Source organism: Streptopelia decaocto, assembly GCF_964273445.1.
Source record: "Streptopelia decaocto genome assembly, chromosome: 4".
NCBI lineage: Eukaryota > Metazoa > Chordata > Aves > Columbiformes > Columbidae > Streptopelia > Streptopelia decaocto.
The window spans coordinates 70941180-70964717 of NC_138658.1; the positions used below are offsets into that span (position 1 = coordinate 70941180).

General features: G+C 39.3%; 2 protein-coding genes across 3 annotated transcripts in view; one reads left to right on the top strand and one right to left on the bottom strand.

Annotated features, from left to right (window-relative positions):
- The window catches only part of UVSSA (UV stimulated scaffold protein A), a 156051-nt gene extending 138046 nt beyond the window's left edge, over window positions 1–18005 (bottom strand). The window contains exon 1 of the mRNA XM_082052079.1: window positions 17953–18005. The gene's annotated coding sequence lies outside the window, so the exon portion shown is untranslated. The remainder of the gene's footprint in view (window positions 1–17952) is intronic.
- Window positions 1–23538, top strand: part of CTBP1 (C-terminal binding protein 1) — a 254878-nt gene that overhangs the window by 7868 nt on the left and 223472 nt on the right. The gene's annotated exons all lie outside the window — the stretch shown is intronic.

Genomic DNA, 23538 nt, shown 5'->3' on the forward strand with positions numbered 1-23538 from the left:
CTCACTAATTGTATTCTGCCCTCATAGGGAGGAAGAAAAGGAAAATTAATTCCTTTGCTGCTGTCAGTGGACAATATTTTGCCTTTTTTCCTGTTGCTAGAGTTGACTTTTGAATGGAATGGTATATTGTTATTGCATTAATAATGGATCATTATTTCAGGTGAAATTTTTTGTTTATATAAAGATTGCTATTTTAGATTGAAGCAGAAAGCTTCCATAAACTAGAGCAAAATTCAGATATAGCTGTTGATGTGTGACGATTCATTTTGTTGTTCAGTGTATTTTGAAATTGTTTCATCATCCTCCTTTATTAGGATGTACTGTGTTTAAAAGCGATATACTTGATATTTCAGGCACAGGACACTGTGCAACCTAATGGATAGGACAGTGGAATCAGAGCAAATAGTGTTTTCCTCGCCTTGCTATTGGATTAGGGCAAATCAATTCACCTTCCTCTGTCTGTTTTCCATCTATGGAAGGGGTATAATGGTAATTCCTTTTTAAAGTATCTCAATGCCTACTGCTGAAATTTTGAGACAAGCACGATTTGTCTTACAGCAGCAGACATGACCAATGGATGATGGATACTCACGTAATATTTGCATCAGAAGTCATTAAGCATTAAGAAAGCTTAAATCACTGGCGATTTGATAACAAAGTGTTTCCAGAAAAAAAAAAAATCTGAGGAATATCACTGACGAGGTATTTCCAGACTGTTGCTAACTTAGAACTTTTTGAGGTAGCTGAATATCAACTGGCTTCTTAGTACCTTGATGTTGAGTATTGATAGATTATCAATCTCTGTTGTAAAGTTTTGAACAAAAGATGGACCTTGATTGACTTCTCCAACTGTTCTGTTGAGACTCAGCCAGACGTGTGATTTTAGCAGCACCTTAGGATGTTGGGGGAAAAAACAAGATCTCTCCATTTCCCCAGTGAAACTATTTACATTAGTATTGGAGAACCTCTGGCCTTCTCGATTCTATTTGTAGATTGCAAAACCAAGAAATTCAAGACTGAGAATTCCAGTGCAAACAACTCTGTTTGTGCTCCATCTCAAACAGCTGAGTAGTTTCACTGAAGTCACTGCGTCTACCAGCTGGATTCAAGTTTACAGTATTTATTTTGGGCTTCTTTTGAGTGTGGTCATGGCAATTCTCTAATGCAATGTGCATGTCATATGAAGCTGTGTAAATTGGTTTCAGGTACAATAGCTTAATGCTGAAAAACTGTGAAACTAAGTTTAGAAAGAATTAGAGCGAACTGTCAGCCTGTACAATTTATTCATCACAGTTCACAATAACACTTATTTGTGACTTGCCAAGGACTGATCAGTTTAATCAGTTGCCAGAGAGGAACACTTAAATATTACATTTGTTGGTAAAATTTAAGAAATCGTAATTTGAAGTACAAGTTGCATCTTAAATGTCTACAGTTTCCTTCATGTGTTACTCTGCTTCAATTATCTACTGATACCTATATCTTTGTAGATAGAAAAGTATTTTCTTACTGAAAATAGCCATTTGATGTTTTCTGTTCTGGGATATAGCCGAAACAGCCCCAAACACTTCTAAAAATATACTTTGTTGTTCAAAGATTTGATTCAAAGAAGAACTTTAGAATCTTAAAAACAAATTTCTCCTGCAGTTTTCCATTTGACAGGAATATTTTTCTTCATCTGGAGTACAAGCCAATATGGCTTAGTTTGTAAAATTTGTTTATACAGTGGTATTTTCTGTCTACACAGTGCCTGGAATGTGTCTTAGCACATAAATAATAGGATAAATAAAAGTTTTTGTATCCAAACAGCTTCTGTTTATGTTTCTCAGTAAGAAGTGTATGTGTGTGTGTGAAGAATTCTTTTAACTATGAGAAACTGAGTGTGTGATTTATCTAGTAAATTATGTCATCTGTTAGCTTGGTAAATCTTAGAGCATCAGCTGCATGACAGTTTTGCTTTAGAACAGGAAAGATGAGGTGGATTTCTGTGGTAATCATTATAACTTATGCTACTTGCTAATGTATTTCTCTATCTTTCTCAAATAACTGTGCTTGGGCTTTGTAGAGGAAAGTTAACCCGTGAGACTGGTGTGAACTGGTAATGCCTGTGCAGATGGGAATATCTTCCCTGCCTTTGCAAGGAAATAATGATGGTTTGGAAGCTTTTCATGCCTTCTTTTTGTAGATCCTTCATCATTTCCCTGCTTCGGTTCTTGATGTGCCTCCAGAAAGAGTTCGGCATGGCCTTGTCTCATATCTCCTCTTAAACTGTCAAATGTATTTGTGTGCCCTCTTCTTTTTGGTACTTTATGCTGCACCGTGACAGACAAATAGAGATAGAACTTGGTATTTAAATAATATATTTTTCTAAGTACTTTAAAGCATAGTATCTTTTTGTGAACATCCACTCTTCTTTCATCCTCCATTTCTGCAAGGAGGGAGTGAAATCAGTGTCATAGTAATTCCTGCTTTTCCGTGTAAATGATGTGGATTTAATCTAATGCAGTTAGTGTATCATTCCTCAGGCTGGCTGGTAGAAATAAATATGAAGAACAAAGTCCATGAGATCCTTCAATGTGAGCGGAGAGAGAAGGTGACCAGTGGAGTTCAGGCTGTGGGACACGGTCGATGTGTTTTCCCTTAATGCTGGCACAGAAATTAAAGATCCTGTTTACTTTTTAGGGTCAAAGTCTCTGGGAAAGATTCTCTGGAGAAAAAACTGCCATTTCCCATTCTACTCAATAACTGTGGGACAGGAAATTAGTTTTGCAGATTTTTACCTCCTGGGAAGTCAGATTGAAGAAAGTAAAGATTGTGGTAGAGTCATTGCACCATAAAAGCTAAGCAGATTAAGTCCTTTAATCTATTTAAGATATACTGTATTCCTTTCAGCCTCACATTGTTATACTGGTGAAGATGTCAAAACCAAGGTGATCTATTGGTCTCTGTGGGATCAATTACAAATTTAACTTTTCTTATCCTGACGTGACTATATCAAAATAAACATACTTGCATCCTGATCATATATCAAGGTTTCTGGACCTTATCGATACTTATTTGGAATAAGACTTAATTAAATCTGTGTCACATTGCTAAAAACTTGTATGGAGAAGATTGCCTGTTCCTGCTGTGACTGGGGAAGCGGTAGAAACCCGGAGAGGACAAGAAGCTACCAGCAGAGTGCACAAGTTGTAACAACAGTTTCAAGTTTGTAATTAGCATTGAACAACAAAATTAGTAGATACATAGGTAAATATGGCAGGTATTTTAAGCACTCTTCAATGTCATTCTAAGTTTTGGATTCTTGCATTTGATTTTCAGCTATTTTATTCTGTATTTGACTATTCCTTTACCTCTGTTCCTCATTATTTTTTTCAGTGTTTATGGTTGTTTGATAGTGTTTTGCCCTGCAGTGTAGTATATTCTAAATGTTTATATATACAGATATATATATATGTGTTTAGTTTTGTTCTGATTTAGAGCCTGTTGGTGATAACTTTGCCTACTAGTCATGAGCTTCCCAGAAATGCCAGTAAGATTTTCTGTTCCTTTGTGTTTATAGATGGAGCAATGTCTGAATTAGGTAAGAAAAGGCACAGCAGTCTGGTCTTGAGTTGATTCACGGGTTGTCATTGTCCAGATCCATCCTGGGAGAAATAACTCCGTTAGCAAGCCTGGAGATGTAAGTGGGTGTTTTCTGATTATTGGGCTATATAGGATAAAGTGCTGAACTGAGCCTTCTCCTGGCATAGGGGCAGCATGTTTTAATGAGAATTATGAGTACAGTCTTGAAAGTTCCTCGGTGTGTTTATGTTCACTTCAGTCTCAAGAAACAACTTTTTGTCAGCTGTTTTCTATCCCTAAGCTTTGATTTTGTAGACATTTTTCCATCATAGTAATAATAATCAGAGTATTTTCAGCTGGAGATCCTCAAATTATATTGATGGAGGTAGAGTCCAAAATCCTTTCCAGTGCTTGGAGAAATGCAGTGACCTGTTCTGACCATTGAAAGCCAAGGCTGAAGTGCTCAGAGCACCATGCTGGGGATTTTTTTCCGTATGTTTTGGAGCAGCGTGAACAGTTGGACTGGTGTCATTTTTAGAAGCCACTTGTATGAGTGACAGCCATTTCCATAATGTGGTTTACTGTGAATTCTGACAATGTCACAGTTAGAAATTAATATTTGAGAAGAAATAATCTAGACGTGGAACAGTAACTTGTTTAATACCAAATGTCTATTTTTCAACTTTTCTTTAGAGTACCTGACCTTCATGATACATTTAGTAGCTTTGTGTTATAAAAAGTGAAGGATTTTGTGCAGACTCTTAGCTGGAGTGTTCAGACTGGGATAACTTTGTATCCTGAAAGGTCCTAATTTCATCATTTGTCTTTAACCTTTAATTACTAAAACAGGTTACCATTTACCGTCTTTGTAAATCGATTCACAAGGGGCTTTTTTAGAGATATAAGCCTTAATTTCTAAGAGTATGCCCACTGCTTGCTTTTCTAAATTTGTAATTGGTGTAAAATTGGTCTTAGTTGTCTGTAATCAAGCTTGTGTAGTTCTGGAAGAAGTAATTGTGTGTATGTGTTGAAGTCAATGAAGCCAACGTGTACCTGAAGTTGCCATGAAGGCTTTTTTTGAGCCAATGGTTATTTATTGTAAGTATAGAAAGCCTTTTATGTTAGTAGGCTGTTACCCAATGCTAATTTAAAATGACAATCACTATTGTTGCAAGCAGTAACCATTGAATATGCAATAAAAACATCCAGACCAGACTATTAACTGCGAAGTGGCTTAAAATATGCAGTGCAGATATTAATTTGTCCTATCAACTTGAGAAGTTGGTCCTACAGTATAGAACCTATCTGGTGGTGTGGTGTTGTTTTGGGTTTTTTTTGCTATTAGCACTCTTTATGCTTTAGAGCCTTGAAATGAAAGGCGTGATGTAAACAATAAGTATTGTAAAGATCAGGTAATTTTAATATGTTTTTTTTTTAAGAGGGATTTGTAGAATTCTGGCTTAGACTTGGTGCACTCTGATAGCAAAAAAATTATATGTATTTCATAAGCTTGGGATTGCTGTAAAATTTTAATTTAGGAAGTGTTATGCCCACCTACTTGTCAAGATAATTGATTTCTCTTTATACTAATAGCCACATTATTTAGTTTCACCACTGTGAAAGTTTTACACAATTTGCGGTCTGATTCAGTATTTCTTAGAGTTGGTGTTCACATGGGTGTCAAGACTGACAGTAAAAATAGGACTTATAAAAAGACTAGGATAAGACATTAGATTATAATTCAACATTCCATTTTTGTTAGTTGTTCGACATCTGGATACGTACCTCTGGGTAGGATAGTTAACTTGAGATTTAAAATTTAAACTGAATTTAGTTTTCATTTAATGGAATAAAATATTGGCACATTAACAATTACTATACAGTAACAAAGAAACTCTTTTATCATGTGTATGCTAATTCTCTAAGAAAGACTATAGTTCTTTCATAAAAACTTTATGAGTAATGAAACTAGTATATTTAGAAAATGAGTAATATATGGGGTTCTAACAAATAAATGATGGATCAAAGAAGGTGATTTCCAGCAGTATATTCTTGTCAAATGCCCATGTGTCTATTAAACTTTATGGGTGCAGCTTCTCAGTAGAATAAGCAAACACCCTGTCCCTCTTTAGTCTTGCTACCAAAATATATAACATTGCATTCAACGAAAAATATTTTACATTGTTGAAAGCAAACATGCCACAGCAATGGACAGTCGCGTGTCCCAGAGCAGACTTTGTGATGAAGGTTTCCATCTTCAGCATTGCCTCTTGAGTAATTAGGAACGTTATGCTAAGTAAGCATTGAGGGAATTTCTACTACAGTTCTTGTGTGGGAAAAGAATTTGTCCTGTTGCCAATTGCGAAACTCAGATCTAACAAGAATCTGGAATTTGAATTGACAGGCCAAAAGCTTCCATTGTTTGAGTTTTCACAGAACCTGGTACAACCTGAAAAGGGACTTCAGAGTTTTATGTTTACACAAGTGTGTGCTAAATCCTGTGTGAGATTAACCTATCTGGAATATATATTTAACCTGGTTATAATGCCTTATTACAGAATCTGAGACTGGTTGGGGTTGAAGGGACCTCTGGAGATCATCCAGTCCAACCCACCTGCTAAAGCAGGTTCACCAGAGCAGATCACACAGGAAGGTGTCCAGGCAGGTTTGAATGTCTCCAGAGGAGACTCCACAGCCTCTCTGGGCAGCCTGTTCCAGGGCTCTGGCACCTCACAGTCAAGAAGTTTCTCCTCATATTCAGATGGAACCTCCTGTGCTTCAGTCTGTGCCCATTGCCCCCCATCCTATCATTGGGCACCACTGAAAGGAGTCTGGTCCATCCTCTTGACACCCACCCTGGAGATATTTATAAACATTGATGAGATCCCCTCTCAGCTTCTCTTCCCCAGGCTGAACAGCCCCAGCTCTCTCAGTCTCTCCTCATAAGAAAGGTGCTCCAGACAACTATTAAACCTAGTTATAAACCAGTTTTCTGTTCTATTGGACACTGAAAAAGAAAAAAAAAAAAAAGTGTATCCCTGAAGAGTCTGTCAGAGTATGAAACACAAAACAGAAGATGGATTCACACAAGCAGCAGTTAAGTAACTGTAGCAATTACCAGAAAGTTCTCCGCAAGCCTGATGTGTGGTGCAGATGAACTGTAGTGACACTTGGAAGTACAGCCAACGTGCCATGGATGTGCTGGGCTGACTGGCAGGGAGAGGGTGTCTTCCATGGGCCCTGGGGACTGAAAGAGAGAGTGCAGGTGAGATGATGATAGGCTGGAGTCTCCAAAACATCTGCCTTTATTTTTGTCATACTGGTAAGAAAGAAGATTCAGCCTTGTTGATGTCTGTGTACCCCACAGAGGCTTAGGGAGGAATGTTTCAATGGATCTTTCTGCTTTTTCAGGGCAAAAGGTGCCCTATAGCAAGTTGTGTAGTCAGGTGATGGTCTACAGGACTTTTCCTCTTCTCCAGAGAAAACATCTGGCATCTCTTCAACTGCTTTTAGTGCTGGAGCTCTAAACTTTCCAGTCTTTGTCTTTTCCCTTCCATGTGGTGTGTGGATGGATTGCTTGCTGAGACCTAATACCTGTTCAAGGAGAGCAGAAAATTCACTGAGCCTGGAATTACAATTATGCATTGAAACAGTGAGAGTTGGCGCATCGTGTCCTCCCCAGTGAGAAGTCTTCTCCATTCATTCTTTGCATGGCTTTTCTCTAGTTAGTGATAGTTCTTTGATTTTTGGAAGCCCCTTTTCTGGGGGGGATATGGGAGAGTGTTTTATTTTGCAGGGCAAGAGGCAGCCTGGAAGTGCCACCCTATTTTTGTGGCTGCTGTCTATCAAACTAGGTATGATTCCCTTTTACAGCTCTTTTTGACTGAGGATTTACTATTGCAAAAAGATTTGAAATATATTACTGATCATTTGCATTTTCCTATTTTTGCTTTCTAAACACATGCCTATAAAGACAGACTTCGTGATGTAGATTTTTTGGAGATGTATAAGATCAATAATGTATAATAATAAAGCATTTTGGACACAGTTGTGCTTGATATGAGGTGTTATGACAGGTGTCTCACAATTTGGTGTTAAAGAAATATCTGGTGTTGACCCAAAAAACATTTAAAAAACAATTTCTGAATTTAGCAGGGAGGGGACAGAGAGGAAAGGGAATAGAAAGAAGACTGAACTTAGTCAACCTTGTTAAACCCTATAATATACTTCATGTGTAAAAGCAAAATAACCAAAAGAGGGATGCCGTTGGTTTTCAGTTCTCTGGGTTTCTAATGTAGACCATCTTCATTATGGGGCACTGCATCCATGGATGTTGTGTTAAGAATTATACTATGATATTCAAATTATTAAGCAACATAACTTTTTGCTTTGAGTGTTTGAGTGAGTTCTGGAACAGGAGGAGAAAGGAAATTTGTTCCCTCCCCCATCTGGTTTTGGAGGATGAGGTTCGCATTTGATTTTGTAACATTGAAACAACCATTACATTTAGTTCTAATTCTAGATCAAATTTAGGAAGATGGTTGATTGTGGGCATGCTCTTTAGACAGATACACGCTTCTGCGGGAAAAAGTGCTTTTTTAGTGAGAAATTGATACTGAAGATCCTGAGATTCTTCTTTGGTCAATGAAAAAAAAGAATTCCAATGAACTCTCAGATGTTCCAGAAGTTTGTGTTAAAACAAGACTCTCATATCCCAGAAAGGGCTTGGAGCTCTGGGCTGAAGTGGTTGCTGCTTTTGTGTGATATAAATCTCAGTACTTTGAGAGCAGTAAGAAAATGTGTGATTTAAAGATGACATCCAATTTTTTTTCTTCGAGATTCAATTTGTTATATAAAACTATTGTCATATCTGATGCTGATCAACTCATAGGTTTAGGTGATGGTCACATTTATAGGGGGTGTCTTGCATTCTGCATAGCTTTCTGTGGCTTTAATGGATTTGGATTATAGTCGATGAACTCCAAAGATGACGTAGACCTGAAAGGTAAAGCAGTAACTGCCACCTCTGTCTTACATCTTAGGCAGCTTTACAGCACAGTAAAACACTGCCAGGCATTATAAAACGTTGTTAACATCTGCCTGGTATTAAAACATATCACTGGTACTGTGGTGGCTCATTCCTTTTAAAGCTGCACGTTGCTTCGTCCTTGCATTGCAATGTGTGGGGGATCATCAGTGATCTGGAAACGTGGTGTTGTGAGTCACAGTATGGCCAGGTGATCACTGGGACAAAATTGACATAACTCATTTAGGATTCCTTTATATTCCTTCTCAGTTTAATTTTACAAGATTTATTTGGTTTTTTTTTAACAACTAGAAATAAATTGTGCACTTCGCCTTCTGATGTGTTTTCTGGTATTGCCTGTTAGTGTCCAAAAATACAGGGCTGAATACTGGTGAGAAAACAAGTGAGGTGTTGAGGCAAATTGTTTTTAATGTCTGGCTGCCATAAAGTACTTTTCTCAGCTAGAACAGACAATAATTAGACCTGTTATTTAGAGACCACATTTTCAGTTTTGGTGGCTTAAGATATGGAAATTATCTACCAAAAAAGTTTTCAGTTTTGCTTTAAGGAAACTTGGTAGCTTTTTCTATCACTGTATGATGGATTACTTGAAGAATTATCTTAAAAAATAACAGCTGCTTTCTGTTTTTATTTGGGTCAGATGTTTTTCTAATACAGCATGTTTGATGTTGAGATAAAATTAAGGAAATTAATCCGTACTTGAAGAAATGTCTTTCTGTGAAGTGACATCGAGTAATACAGCATCAGTACAAGTACTTTATGGTAAGGGAAGGTGAGCAATGAGAGTAAGAGGGTGCTTGCCAGTGTGATACTTATATGAGAAAAAGCATCTGGCTTGTCACTTTGCTCATGATTTTATCAGTGAAAGTTACTGATAAGATTGTGACAAATTATTTCACCTGTGATGTTGTTGAGGTTGGCTAAAATATTGAGAGCAAGAGGCTCTTTAATCTCTTGTGTTCGCCTTTATAAAATGTTTGTTTGGCTTGGGGTTGTTCTAGGATTCTTTCAATATTTTATTTTTTATTTCATGGTACTCCATTTTACTCTGCATTTCATTGCAAGTAGCAAGATATTAAATTGTATTACACTTTAAAGTGTATTAAATTGCCACACATATCCAAGTCTTGGAAAACCTGACTTGGAAGGGGAAATAGAAGGACTAATGAGAGTTCAATCTGAAGAGAAGGTTGCTAAGGATGGACATAACAACTTTCAGGTGTGCAAGAGGTTTTTGTACAGTCGTGGTGGAGAGTACAAGAAATAATGAACTTAGACCACAGCAAGAGAGGGTCAGGTTGAACTTAATTAAAATCAAACCACCAGGTTAGGGGTTTTTTTTTAAGCATATTGATACAGAAACTCTGGGATCAGCTGCCTGGAAATCCTGCACAGTCTGTGTTATCTGAGACCTTAAGCTCCAGTTTAGACAACGTTTGTCAGGAATGAGACAAGTGTAGATGGTCCAGGCTTGGGAAAGGAGCTTTCAGAGACCTTTGGAGCTCTCCCTTCCAGTTCTTTTTCTATGAACCCAAGAATAAAATAGAGCAACCGTGAAAAGTTTCAGTACCTCTCACTGTTTGTTTTTTTTTTAGATTGTGTTTTTTAATGAAAGCAATGTAACTTCAAGTCATATTTTTGTTTGTTTTTCACAGATATTCTTGGGCAGTTTGCTGTCAGCAATAACTAGTACATTTAACTACCTCTCACTATGAAGCTATAAGAACTATATGCTATGGGCTAGTTTGCTAAGATTCCAGTTGTCTGTTCATTTCCAAGTGTTGTTTAACACTCTCTGATGTATGCAAGGACATTAGTATGCAGCTGTTTGGGAGCACCAGTCAATGAGTTGGTGTGGTCTGTCTTTCGTTTTTCGTCACTTTTGAAAAATCTCTTTTTGGAACGTGCCAGCTTTTCCTGTTCTGCCATTTGGCTCTAAAGATACGAGACACGGCTCTGGAGCGATTCCATCCTGTGGGTTTTTTAATCTGGTGTGGCCTGCTATTTTATGAACTCTCCAAGTGCGTTTGTGCAAATGCTTATTCAGCCCTTGTGAGTTTATTCATGACTATATCGCTAAAGCATTTGGGAGTTCATTATGTTCATGCTTCCACATGAATGAAGCTGTTTTCTCTTAAAGTGGAGTTTTTAAAGAATTTTCTTCTTAATTTCCAGAGCTGTTTGACCTACTGTTATGTAATTTTGCAATTACTACTTTTGCAATAAAAGCTCAGCTTTTATGTACCTTCTCGTTTGGCCGCATGTGCTGATTTAGATGGGAGAATCTCCAGGAGACGTGGGTGCAAATTCAGGTGCATGGACCAGGTTCCACCCTCATTGTTTTCACCCTTTTACAATATGGAAGTGTTTGAGAGTCCATTGGTTTTTATTTTGGGGGGAGTTTCTCCCCTTCCAGCCCCCTGAGAATGAGAGATTTAATGAGAAAATCTTAGTGTACTCCCAGCATAGTCTTAATCAAGTGTAGTAAACCAAATAAGACTCTTGAGGAGGATGAACATGTTTACTGTGCCCAAAAATTTGGTGGTTAGATTCATCTGTTGTTTGTCCATAAAGACAATTCTGTCTACAGGTTTAAGGCTGATGGATATTTTCGTGAAGGAGGGGTTATTTCATGGTGTGTCTGGACAAACAACCCAAAGTTATGCTGGAGAGCAGCAGCTTCTCTTTTATTCTTCGTGGCCTGAGCGAGTGGTTCATGAGATGTAATTAAGTTGGATCTTGAGAGGCCCACCTGCAGAAATAGTCTGAAATTGGTCAAATGAACTTTTAATTAAAGCAGGCACCCAGTAATGACTCCTTTGTTTAATTTAAGGTTTTATCTAGTGCGAATTTGCTCTCAAAAGACCTTCGTTGTTGTTGTTTTTACAGTAGATTTGCTTCAAAAGTGTCTGGGTGGAAATTCATTTTTAAAAAAAATCAAACTTTTGATGTGGAAATACTTAAATGTTGTTCAGACTGTGCAATTTGAACTGTTTCTTAATCCAAAGTTTTAATAAGACTGTTTCCCAGCTTCTTTTCAATGGCCGATTGGCAGCTAAATTCTTAGGAATTCATGGGAATGAAACATTTTTGGTACTCTCAAACCTCCTCCGTCTTTGTCTGCCTCTTCCTCAGGGTCAAATTCTATAAAGCTTCCTTTTGGATCATTTGAAGAACTGTCTGCTTTCTGTTGCCAAAACAGCCCATGGAAACATGGCAGCGCTTCATGTGGTTCTGAAATCGAAAGGACGGCCGTGTGGAATGTGCGGCGTTAGCACGGCAGGGACTGAGATTCGTTTCGTTGTTCCTAAATTAAAACTGATTTATGCGCACAGAAGCTACTAAAGCTTCTAGGATCTCTTAGATATCTCTTTTTTTATTCCTCTTGCTTTGAAATTTCCATAGCAGAAAGCATGTTTCTAGATAACCAAACAGGTGCAACCATGGAACCAAGAAATCTTAAAGATAAATTTGTAGAATGCCCGGAAGCTTCCCCTAAAATCATGTGGGTTTCCTTAGCAGCCTGTCCAAGTTCAGAAATGGATCTGGGCTTCTAATCTTGCATTTTGTCAAGGGCTGGTGCGTTCTGTTGATCTCATTCATTATTACAGACTATTCTGTAGATGGATCTAAGTGGTGCTGTGGCTTGAAAACTGAGTTCCCATGAAGTCCACCACACCATGTTTTGCATTCCTTTCTGGCTTGTTCCAGACAATGGCTCTGTGTTGTGGTAAATTTGTGATGTTCATTAACTAGAAAACAAAATAGGCAAATAACACACAAAGAAATGATATGCAGAAATTCTTGTGCTATTTTTTGGGGTTGTTTGACCCCCATTAAATCATGTGAGGCTACTGCATGATTTCTGAAGATCACCCCTGTGGAAAGAATTGATGTCACTTAAACCAAACTAAGATGTGGGTGGTGTTACTTTGTTGTTCACTTTGTCTTTTTTGTTACTGTTTATGTTGCAGTTGAACCTCTTTAGTATATTAAAACCAAACCAAGAATATATACATGTAGCAACTGAATGTGAAATTACAGCTTATGTTGTTTCACTCCTGTTCTGGAGAAGCTGGCAAAGAGAACTTGCAGACTGTTTTGTAAATGTTCTTGCATGTTGTAATTTAAAATAATGAGTATCTTATTGTATTACTAGAATTGCCCATAAATTTACCTTCCTTGTTTTTCATTCTCAGTGTGTACATTGCTACAGGGAAACTGCAGGACCAAGTATGCTGAGTCTAAGAAACATTTATTAAATTTTCCTTTCTGTGATTAAAATCTGACTAATTCCCAAGTTATTTAAATTCAGGTTTGAACATATATTTTAATAAATAGATTTTCATTTTTTTGGATAAATGAGGAGTACTTTGTATACCAGAATCTTTTATAGTTTAAGCATTTGGAGTACATAAGTATTTAACACTAAGCAGCCTTATGAATTAGTTGTTTTTAAAGAGGAGGAGAAAGGAGGAATCTCAGAGAATGCTTTAATTTGTTTTGTACTTTTCTCTCACTCTGAAATATTTAGGATGGTAGCACTTTGATATGAGAATGATACATTTTTTTTCCTGAAAAGGAATTGAGAAAATAAAACTCAACTATCCTAAAAACATCTGTCAAGCATTTTCCTACTTTTTTAGTCTCCTAGGAAATGGAATTGTAGGAGCTCTGAAGAAGGCGAATTGTCCTTCCATTGGTGACCAGTAAAAGAGGTTTAGAGTCAACTCAGCACAACGAGAGCAATAAACGAGAGAATAAACAACTCATGAAACTTTGCGATACACTTGCTGCTTTCTGGAAGTACCTAAACTATATGAGAAGCATTTGGACATTCAGGTCTGTAAAAAGCTGGCTGTCAAGGTTTAAGGCAAGGCGGCAATAAACCGTGGCAGGTGCTCCCTGTTATCCCCTCATTTCCTGCCACCCCTTTCCTGTAGATCGGAAAGATGATAAGAGAGATAAGGGGAAAGGAAGAGAGACTTAGACTTCAAGTTGGAGAGTTTTAAGGGGTTTTACTAATGCTACTAATAAATAGAGAATATATCTACAAAATATACAAAACCAATGTCAAGTGCTGGATGTGGAGTTGGCGTCACTCCAGCAGCTGCAGCTCAGGCCCCGGAAGTCACGGGCGGGACTGCACAGCAAAGCGTAACCTGGCTGCAGGATGCAGGGCCTGAGGCCTGTGGATCACAGACAGACAGACAGACAGGGGCCTCTCTAGATGCCGGCCATGGTTGAAGAGAGAGTGACCCTCGTGACCACCCTCTTATATAGGGGGCATGACGATTATGGGATGGAATACTTCCGCTGGTCAGTTCTAGTCACCTGTTCCGTCCACCCCTCCTCAAACACGCCCCTCTCACAACGGAACGTGGGAAAACTTATCGGTCTTTCTTGGCTACCATAGTAATAAATCTAAACACGAGCTTCTTCAGCATTCTGTTGGTCTCTTATCAGCACCGAGTACAGCATCCTAGGAAAAATATGCAGGCTAAAGCTCAGAAAAGTACAGCCACCCAGAAGAACTGAGCTGAAAGGAAAATCAGTAAAAGAGAACCGGTCTTGTTTTTAACAAAACCAGGACACTGGCTAACAAGTGGTGTGTCTCCGTATTTGCAATACTGAGATTACTGTTTGATTGCTCATTATTTTAATTGCAGTGAGTAAAGTGATAACAAACTACCAAAAAAAAAGAAAAGAGTGCAGACTTGAATGCCGTTTATTGATTGCCAGACATGAGCGGAGGAGCTGATCTGATTTACCATACCAAAGGTTGAACAAAGCGATGGAAACAGCAGGCTGGAATTCTTTCCAGTATTTCAAACAAACATCTTTTGTTTGGAATACAGCTCAGTCAGAGATTTTGCTGTTCAAAAAAAAAAAAAAAGGAAAATGAAAAAGCCTTAATTTGTTTTAAAAAGAAATTTTGTAGCTTGGTTATTAATATCACCTATATGATATTGTCGGAACAAGCAGTTTGTGTCTAACAAATCCGTCATAAGCATATTAGCCATGTGTTAATTTTATACTAGTGTGGGGTTTTACAACTAAGAAAACAAAGGATTTTTTTTTTTTTTTAAAGGCAACTTAAAAATTGGCATTAAAATGAAAATGCATATGGAATTAGAAATATGTAAATAATGTTTTCAAGAATTCCATGGAGAAAGTACTTTTCCATCTCAAAAGGGGGTGAGGACAATGGAGTGTATCTGCAACTGAGGAATGATTGAAAAAGGAGGAGAGTTGTTCAGGCTTTCCAGTGCTTGTCAGAAGTGTGGGATGGTTGCTTTGGGAACTGTATCTGCTCATTAGTTTATTGGAATTTGCCCCAACCCCAAGTATTTTGATCACAACCTGGAAAAAGTATCGCATGCAAATACAAACCTCAAAAAGGCAGTAAAGAGGTTCTGGCTATGAACTCGTAGCCCAGTAAAATGCTGTCAAAATAAGAACAAAGGAGTTGAAAATAACAGTAATGTCAATCTTTCAGTTACTTAACTGTTCCCATTCCCAGTGAGAAGGTCACACACTATATCGAGACCAGGGGAAAAGAAACACACGGTGGCAGGACTCAGGGAACACTGTCCTGGTGCTGCAGATGGAAAAAACACAATCTGATGTTCTGTTCCCCCGCATCCTCCACTGAAGTCTAATTGCTTTTGGCTGTATGAACTTTACTAATGAGTTAAACTGTGCTTAAGAAGTGTTTGTTTTTTTCGGTATGGTGTGGGGTTTTTTTCTCTTATCTAATAAAACCCCATTGTTTCAGTGCCGTGTTCCACCGTGCGTTCCTGCAAACAGTCGCATCAGCATAGCTGGGAGTATTTATGGAGTGATGCCCTAAGGCCTGGTCTTGTTGCCCAGAGACAATTTATATCTGTTTGTTTTGTCGTGTCAGTCCAAAGTTGTCACTGTCCATGTCGCATGTGCCTACCATGGCAAATCAAACTTTTCACTATCAGAAATATTCCGTGTGACAGAATATTTATTTCTTCATTTTAAAAAAAGGGTGCTGGGGGGCTCGGCGAATGTGTAGTACGTATTAAAATAAGTTGCGAAGTTTCTAAAGTAAAACCCTCAGAAACTGGTAAATGTTAGAATTCTGATAAATTGCATGTGCTCTTCACTGTGATGGCACCTTTTATTATGCATCTATATATTCTATTGTCAACAGGATTTCTGCCTTAGTGCGCGGGAGGTGTCATTTCTTGTTTGTCCTTGGTTTCTGTGCAGCCTGTTTGTGGAAGTCTGTCAGTCTGGCCTGTAAAAGGGTCAGTGCAAAACTGGTGAAAGGTGTTATTACCTCTGAGCTCCTTTGCCTGCAAAAACTGGAATGTGTGTGGTTTTCCAAGAAGTTCTTGTGGATCGCTCTGTTCCTTAGGAAAGCAGCAACGGTGGGGATTAGATTTAAAATCAGAAATTCTGTTTCCTGGGGAAATGAGATGGGTTTTCTTCCTTTTCCTGATGCAATGTGTGACCTGATCCAACTGCCGAGCGTCTCCAAGAGGGGAAATCCCATTCCCCATCCTGTAGCTGTATCATTTTTCCTCTTTTGCATCAAATCTGCTTGCCAGACTGCCTGACTAACTAGTCTAGCTCACTAACTCAGCAGGAGCTGATAGTTTTTTGTGGTTATCTTAGTTTTATTTTCTTTGGGATACATTGATTTGTTGGACAGTCAGAAACCAAGCGGTACCGCAACGAGTGGAATCTCTTGTGTGGAAGAATGGAGGAAAAGAAGAAAAATCACTGTAATTAGCAGCAGCAAGCTATTAGGTCAACTTACTGTCTTTGGAATGGTCATTGGAATGATCTGGTGTACTTTAACATGGCTCTTGAGTATTTGACTATATGAATCACTGCTCAATACCACGTCCTTTGAGGAATAAGCTCTAGGAATCTCATATTGGCTACTTGACGTCATTTAACACTTTTGATCTCAACTTCTTCATGCCTTAGTTTGCAGATTGGAAAATACCCCTCCTTCACCATACGCATTTTATGAGAAGAAATGAATGTATGAGTGCTCAGGTATTACAGTGGAAAGTACCAAAGAAAAGCACATTAGGAGTTTCTTTCTTCAGAGCAGGATTTGAATAGTGTTCAAGGAACAAATTCTTGCTGAATAAGGCAGGATCTCTCTCATAATGTTTCTTTGCATCTAGAAAAATGCAGAGCATGATACTTTCTAATTTTAGTGTTTTCTAACTTTGCCATGCCTGATTTTGCACCCTTAATCATGTTCATTTAATCTGATTTGTGTCAAGTAACTTTTCAATAAAATGTAATTGAAAAGACACACTAAGAACAAGCCTTAAAACCAGAATTTGGTATACATGTATTAACCATGTTATTTTTCGTAGTCAATATGTTTAATGTGCACTTTAATATAAGCTATGCAAAATGCTAGGGGTTCTTTTTTGAATAGTAGGTCTTTATTGATTCTTTAGTCATCTTAATCACTTATCTCCTTAATATATAGGTGCTAAATATGAGATTTTTCAATAAAACTGAACAATATAGAGCTAGAATTAAAATAACTAAAAAATTGTGCTATAACCAGTGGTAAAGTGATTTCAAATAGAAGTTTCATAACCAGGAAGCTATCTCTTGACTGTTTACAAAAATCAATTTAAGAAGTTTTTGCAGGATTTTGTACTTGATGACAAAATCGTGAAACTAAGTAGGAGAGAATGCAGAGTAAAACCGCACTCAATTTTTGTGCTCACTCTTGTTCGTTTAGTCCCCATCTCTTCTCCCCCTGCTTTAATTTTGGATTCTCATGCTCTTAAACCCAGCGCTTCTGCTGGGTTTACTCTCCCTCTGGGGTTACTCACCCTGAGTGAAGTTCCGGCTGTCACAGCTGCCCAGGACGTGTTCCTCTCGTGCCCAGCCTGCTGCGCCAGCCCCGTGCATTGGATTTCCAATAATTTGAAAGGCAGAGATACTCAGAGTTATCGCTGCTCACCAGACGTTTTGCCACCTTCTGTCTGGATGTTCTCTGGACAAGAGGTTTTCAGGAGGTTACCAATCACAGAATGTCAGGGATTGGAAGGGACCTCGAAAGCTCATCCAGTCCAATCCCCCTGCCGGAGCAGGAACACCCAGATGAGGTTACACAGGAAGGTGTCCAGGCGGGTTTGAATGTCTGCAGAGAAGGAGACTCCACAACCCCCCTGGGCAGCCTGTTCCAGGCTCTGCCACCCTCACTGAGAAGAAGTTTCTTCTCATATTTAAGTGGAACTGCCTGTGTTCCAGTTTGTACCCGTTGCCCCTTGTCCTACTATTGGTTATCACCAAGAAGAGCCTGGCTCCATCCCCCTGACACTCACCCTTTACATATTTATAAACATTAATGAGGTCACCCCTCAGTCTCCTCTTCTCCAGCTCCAGAGCCCCAGCTCCCTCAGCCTTTCCTCACACGGCAGATGCTCCACTCCCTTCATCATCTTTGTTGCCCTGCGCTGGACTCTCTCCAGCAGTTCCCTGTCCTTCTGGAACTGAGGGGAATCCAGCCGCTCCTTTGAAAAGTAACCCTAAACCACTTCTTTCTTTGGCCAATATTTTTGATCCACCAGAAATCTATCAAGAAATAGTTTAAGAATTGTAACTCCCTACTTCAAATTGATTAAGCACATTTCCTGTTGCAAACATTAATTATAAAGGAAAATCAGTTTGAACTCTTGACGTTCTGTAGTGTGTAACTGCTGTAACTGGACGCTACCAAGAGACATAGTCATAAAGAGAGGATTCCAGCCAGAGGAAGCAAATGCTGATTCTTAATGCTGATTTTTCAGCAATCTTCTGTAGGCAAATCTATGTTTTCAGAGCCTGGATGTCTGGAGTGTATTCTATAATGCTGAGAGGTTAAGTTTAAGTTTTGCCTTATTCACTGGAGAAATAGTAATTCATGTCTGAGACTTGTACAAAGTCCCGGATAGCATAACAGAGAGACTGATCCAGCAATTCAGGCGTAACAGATGGCAGAGTTTCAGGAATGGAATGAAAATCAAAGTGAGATTATACACTAGGTATAAAGTACATCTGAAGATTTGCTGAGAGGGAAAACAGTAAGAAGTGCTTCAAGGGTCACTATTGGGCACATTTAAGAGTTTGCTTTTTGAAGCTCCTTAGTGGTGTGATGGTTATTCTATAATAGCGTTCTGTGGGATTAAACTGTATTCCTCTGTGCTCTGATCCTTGCTTTGATAGCAGATCATTTGGGGAGGATGGGAGGGTGAGAGAAATGGGGTTCTCTACCTTTAACTCTTCTCTAATTGTACCAAGGAGTTACAATATCATACTGTAAACAGAGAAGTACAATAGAGAATAATAGTGTAACGTAGTAGAATAACAAAAGCCGTGTTTACATGGGGAATACTTTGAAATAGCAGTCCTTGACTAGCAATCCCAATTATTTTCTGCACAGCTGCTCACATTCCAGAAAAAGAATGTCTTGTTTTGGATTCACTTCATGCACTTCAACAGGGAGTCTTATTTATAACTCAGAAGTATTTGCATGGATCTAATCTAGAATGATATAAATTAATGTCTCATCATGAACAAGTGCAAAGCCTTGTAAAGTTTCTCTAATATTCCCTTTGCCAGGTTAGACAAGTAGTTTACAGCTACTACACGTGGCACTAATAGAGATTTGTGCTGTTCTTCCTGCCATGTGCTGTGAACAGTTATTTCCCATTTCTAGCAGGTGGCAATGTGTATTTGTTTGCTGGTTCAGTGGGATACTCTGATGAGAAATATTTCTGTAGCCGGAGAATAAGGCACTAGGAATGCTGGCTTTACAGTAATTGTCTGTGTGCTGTGAAGTAGGAAAATGAACCATGCCTCCGTGCCTTTATTAGTATAATCGGCTTCAATAACCTGCTTTGGAAACTGACAAATGTGCTTATTTTCAAATATCCTGAGTGCTTTTTACAAAACGTTGGAATGATTTCAAAAGCAGGTGACCGAACTTGAGGTCTCTGTCTCAGCTGGGTGTCCTTTTTCTTACAGAGTTGTCTCTTACACTTTCTCTTCCACCCCCTTCAGCTTTGAATTCTCACCTGTGCTGTGCCTCAGGTGGAACCAGGTGAGCGGGTGATACCCCGTTCTAAACTTGCTTTGCCCAGAACGCTTTTGGTAGGTGAGAGATGTGGGGTTTAGCTTTTCAGCTGAAGTAAAGCATTTTGGGATGCTGTGTACAAAATGTGGATGGTGCTAAATCTTTCCCTACCCTTTTCCTTGCAGAGCATCTGGTTTTATACTTGATCTCTGAGGGTGTCTACAGGCCACTTGGGTTTGAGGTGATCTGGATTTTGTTTGGATTGGTACAAAGTTATGAACCGCTGTGAATTTGTGATGTTTATATGGGAGCTTATCCCAAATATGAGGGAGACATCTCACAGCAGAAAACCCTTGAGTGCTTGTTTGAAAATGCCACAGGTGTCTTGGTGGAGTTTGGCTTTGTAGGTCTGGGAAAACATAAATTAATTCCTTTTTATCGAGTGAGGCACTAGTTGTCTTTGGGGAATGGCTACAGAAGTTGTCAGAGGGCAGCCTAATAGTTTGTGTTAAATGTGATGGAGAAGTGGTGGCACACAGGAAAAGCGATGAAATGTTTGGAAGGCAGGAATATTTGGAAGCACATTTGAGAGTAGCATGCTGGAAGCTGTAAGAAGGGAACGTCTGTATTTTCAGGTCAGAGAAAAAACCCACATAATTAAATAATGAAAGTGTCTGTTAGCAACACCTTGGACTAGAATTTTAGTTATGTGTGAATTACAAACCTTTGAATTGACAGTATTTAGACTTGAATGTGAGCACCTGGAGAGGCCTGAATCTAAAATTGACTCAAATGCTGCAAGCCAAAGTCATAAACATGATGTTGATGACCAAGACTTACTTTTGTCTTTCCTACCACACAGATATATACTAATGTTCAGCTAAAGCAAAAGAAAAACCCTGCAGCCAAGATTTGTCCTCAAGAGACTGAGATATTTTGCTGTGGCACAAACAAATAAAACGATTAATCTAAGGTCAAACTTTCACATAATGCTGAATATTTCTCACAGACAGAAGCTTTGGGGGAGGCACATTTACAGTTTCTTCTTTTGCTTGGATATAGCAACTATCACCGAGGTTCCTTCTACCCAACAACAATATTGCTTCAGATTTAGGGAGATGTTACTGTACCAGTTCTTAGCAGCTGAAATTTGGAGGCATTTTTCTCAGTAGCAGTACTTGAAACACTTAAGTCTAGTTTTAGCAGAAGTTGATTGTACTTGCATGAGAACATCTCTTCTTACAGTAGATGAATTTGGTGTGAAAATAGACTTTTCTTCGCTAACTCAAAGAACCTTGCTGAAAGGAAATGTCTTATTAAGATATGGAAGAATTCCTACAGAAGGTCCTTGCAGGTTAGAACCACAAAACTGATATGTAAGGGACCTCCATAGCACATCTTGTCCAGCCTCCCCACCAAAGCAGAGCTGTTGACAGCACGAGCTCATGCCAGCTCTGGCTTTGTCTACCTCACTTTGGAGACCTCCAGAGTACGGTTTCTACCATCTATCCGGGCAGCCTTTGCCAGTGCTGCACTACCTGCCCCAGGGGAAAAGGTCTGAGGCCAGTCAGAACCTCCCAAGCTGCAGCTTTTATTTTGACCCCTGTTCTCTCTGCTGCTGAGAAGAGTTTGGCTCTATAATAAATGTTCCACGAGCTGGCTCACGTTCGTTTTGCACCCACAGCAGTGATCCCCTGGACCTTTTCAGCAGAGCCGCACTCTGGTCCCAGTCTGTACTGATATATGGGGTCATTCTGGCCCAGGTGTGTATGATTTTCTACTTTTTATGGGTCCCCTTCTGATAGAATTGATAGATTGATAGAATCATAGAACAGTTTGGGTTGGAGGGGACGTTCAAAGCTCATCCAGTGCCACCCCTGCCATGAGCAGGGACATCTTCACCAGCTCAGGTTGCTCAGAGCCCCGTCCAGCCTGGCCTGGGATGTCTCCAGGGATGGTTCATCCACCACCTCTCTGGGCAACCTGGGCCGGGGTTTCACCACCCTCAGGGTCAAAAATTTCTTCCTCATGTCCAGCCTGAATCTCCCCTCTTCTAGTTTATAACCATCAGCCCTTGTCCTGTTGGCCCAGTCCTCTAGTTTTACAAGGTTCCTCCAAGTTGAAGCGCTGCCACATGACACATCAGTCTCCCCCTTTCCAAGCTTGATATTGCTGCTCTGTTTGCTGTAGATGCATTCTGTTTTTTCCTCCAATTCACTAATAAAGATATCAAACAATAATAACCCCTGGAGTTGGTTGGCTTATTATGTGCCACCAGCCAAGCCACCGATTTATTCTCTTTGGGCTTAATGGTGCAACCAGTTTAGAGCCCATTTAACCCTGTGACGCGGCTTATGCTTCCAAAGCAGACCCCTGTGGGATGTGGTGCTGTGTCCAAACCACAGTCTTTGGCCACAGGAGAGCATTTGGGTTGGTCAAGCACGTCTTATCCTTGGTGAATCCATGTTGACTGTAGGTAAATACCTTCTTCATGCTTTTTTGTGCTTCCGTGTTTTTATACTTTACACGTAAGACGACATTCATATTAGTAAATGCCAAAATAATCGGTGTGTATATGTGTCATCTCTGTGATATTAAATCCCTTCCTGTACCAGTTCCCTGCACCAGGTTTTGCCTTGGATTTTGTAGGGGAATTTCAAAAAATCACCTAGAGCATATTTCTTTGGTTTTATATTAAAGCAAACTAACTGAAACAAGCAGAATTCATATAGTAAGTCAAAATTTTATATGGAAAACTACATGTTAGTACTGAGTATCTTCAGTACTGTAGTGGTGCAGTTTGTGATGGTTTGTAAAAGTTCTCCCTGAAACAAAAAAAACAGTTGTCAAACTTTGCATTCTCAGGGTTTGGAAGAAGATTTGGATGTATAAAATATGTGTCACTGTGTGGGGAAACAGTTTTGTAAAACAAAATTCAGTGCCATCTGTCTTGGCTGCCTATTGTCTTAATTTTACTAAAGCAACCTTGAAAATTAGAGGAAAGCAGGAATTATATGAAAAGAGAACAGAATTTGCCTCTGGCGAAACATGTTTACAGTAACAGCTGCTCTCAGAGGAACTGCAGGATGGTCATAAAATAGTTTATTTTGATTTTTTATCTAGATAGCTGGTTAAGAATCAAATCAATTGACTTAGATATATAGGAAACTCATGTTAATGTTCTGAGAAACAGCTACGTTTTCACAGTTGAGGGTTTTTGAATAGTTTGTGAATGCTTTTGAAGAGTGAAATGTAGCACCAGCTAACAAGTATCAGGGTGGTATTTCTTATGTAGTTATGGGGAAGAAGGTTTATATTTTTTCTTATGCATCATAGGCAGACAATTACCTTTTGGGGGCATTTCACAGAATCACAGAATGTCAGGGGTTGGAAGGGACCTCAAAAGCTCATCCAGTCCAATCCCCCCATGGAGCAGGAACACCCAGATGAGGTTACACAGGAAGGTGTCCAGGCGGGTTTGAATGCCTGCAGAGAAGGAGACTCCACAACCCCCCTGGGCAGCCTGTTCCAGGCTCTGGCACCCTCACTGAGAAGAAGTTTCTTCTCAAATTTAAGTGGAACCTCTTGTGTTCCAATTTGAACCCATTACCCCTTGTCCTGTCATTGGTTGTCACAGAGATGAGCCTGGCTCCATCCTCCTGACACTCACCCTTTATATAGCTGTAAACATTAATGAGGTCACCCCTCAGTCTCCTCCAAGCTCCAGAGCCCCAGCTCCCTCAGCCTTTCCTCACACGGGAGATGCTCCACTCCCTTCAGCATCTTTGTTGCCCTGCGCTGGACTCTCTCCAGCAGTTCCCTGTCCTTCTGGAACTGAGGGGCCAGAACTGGACAC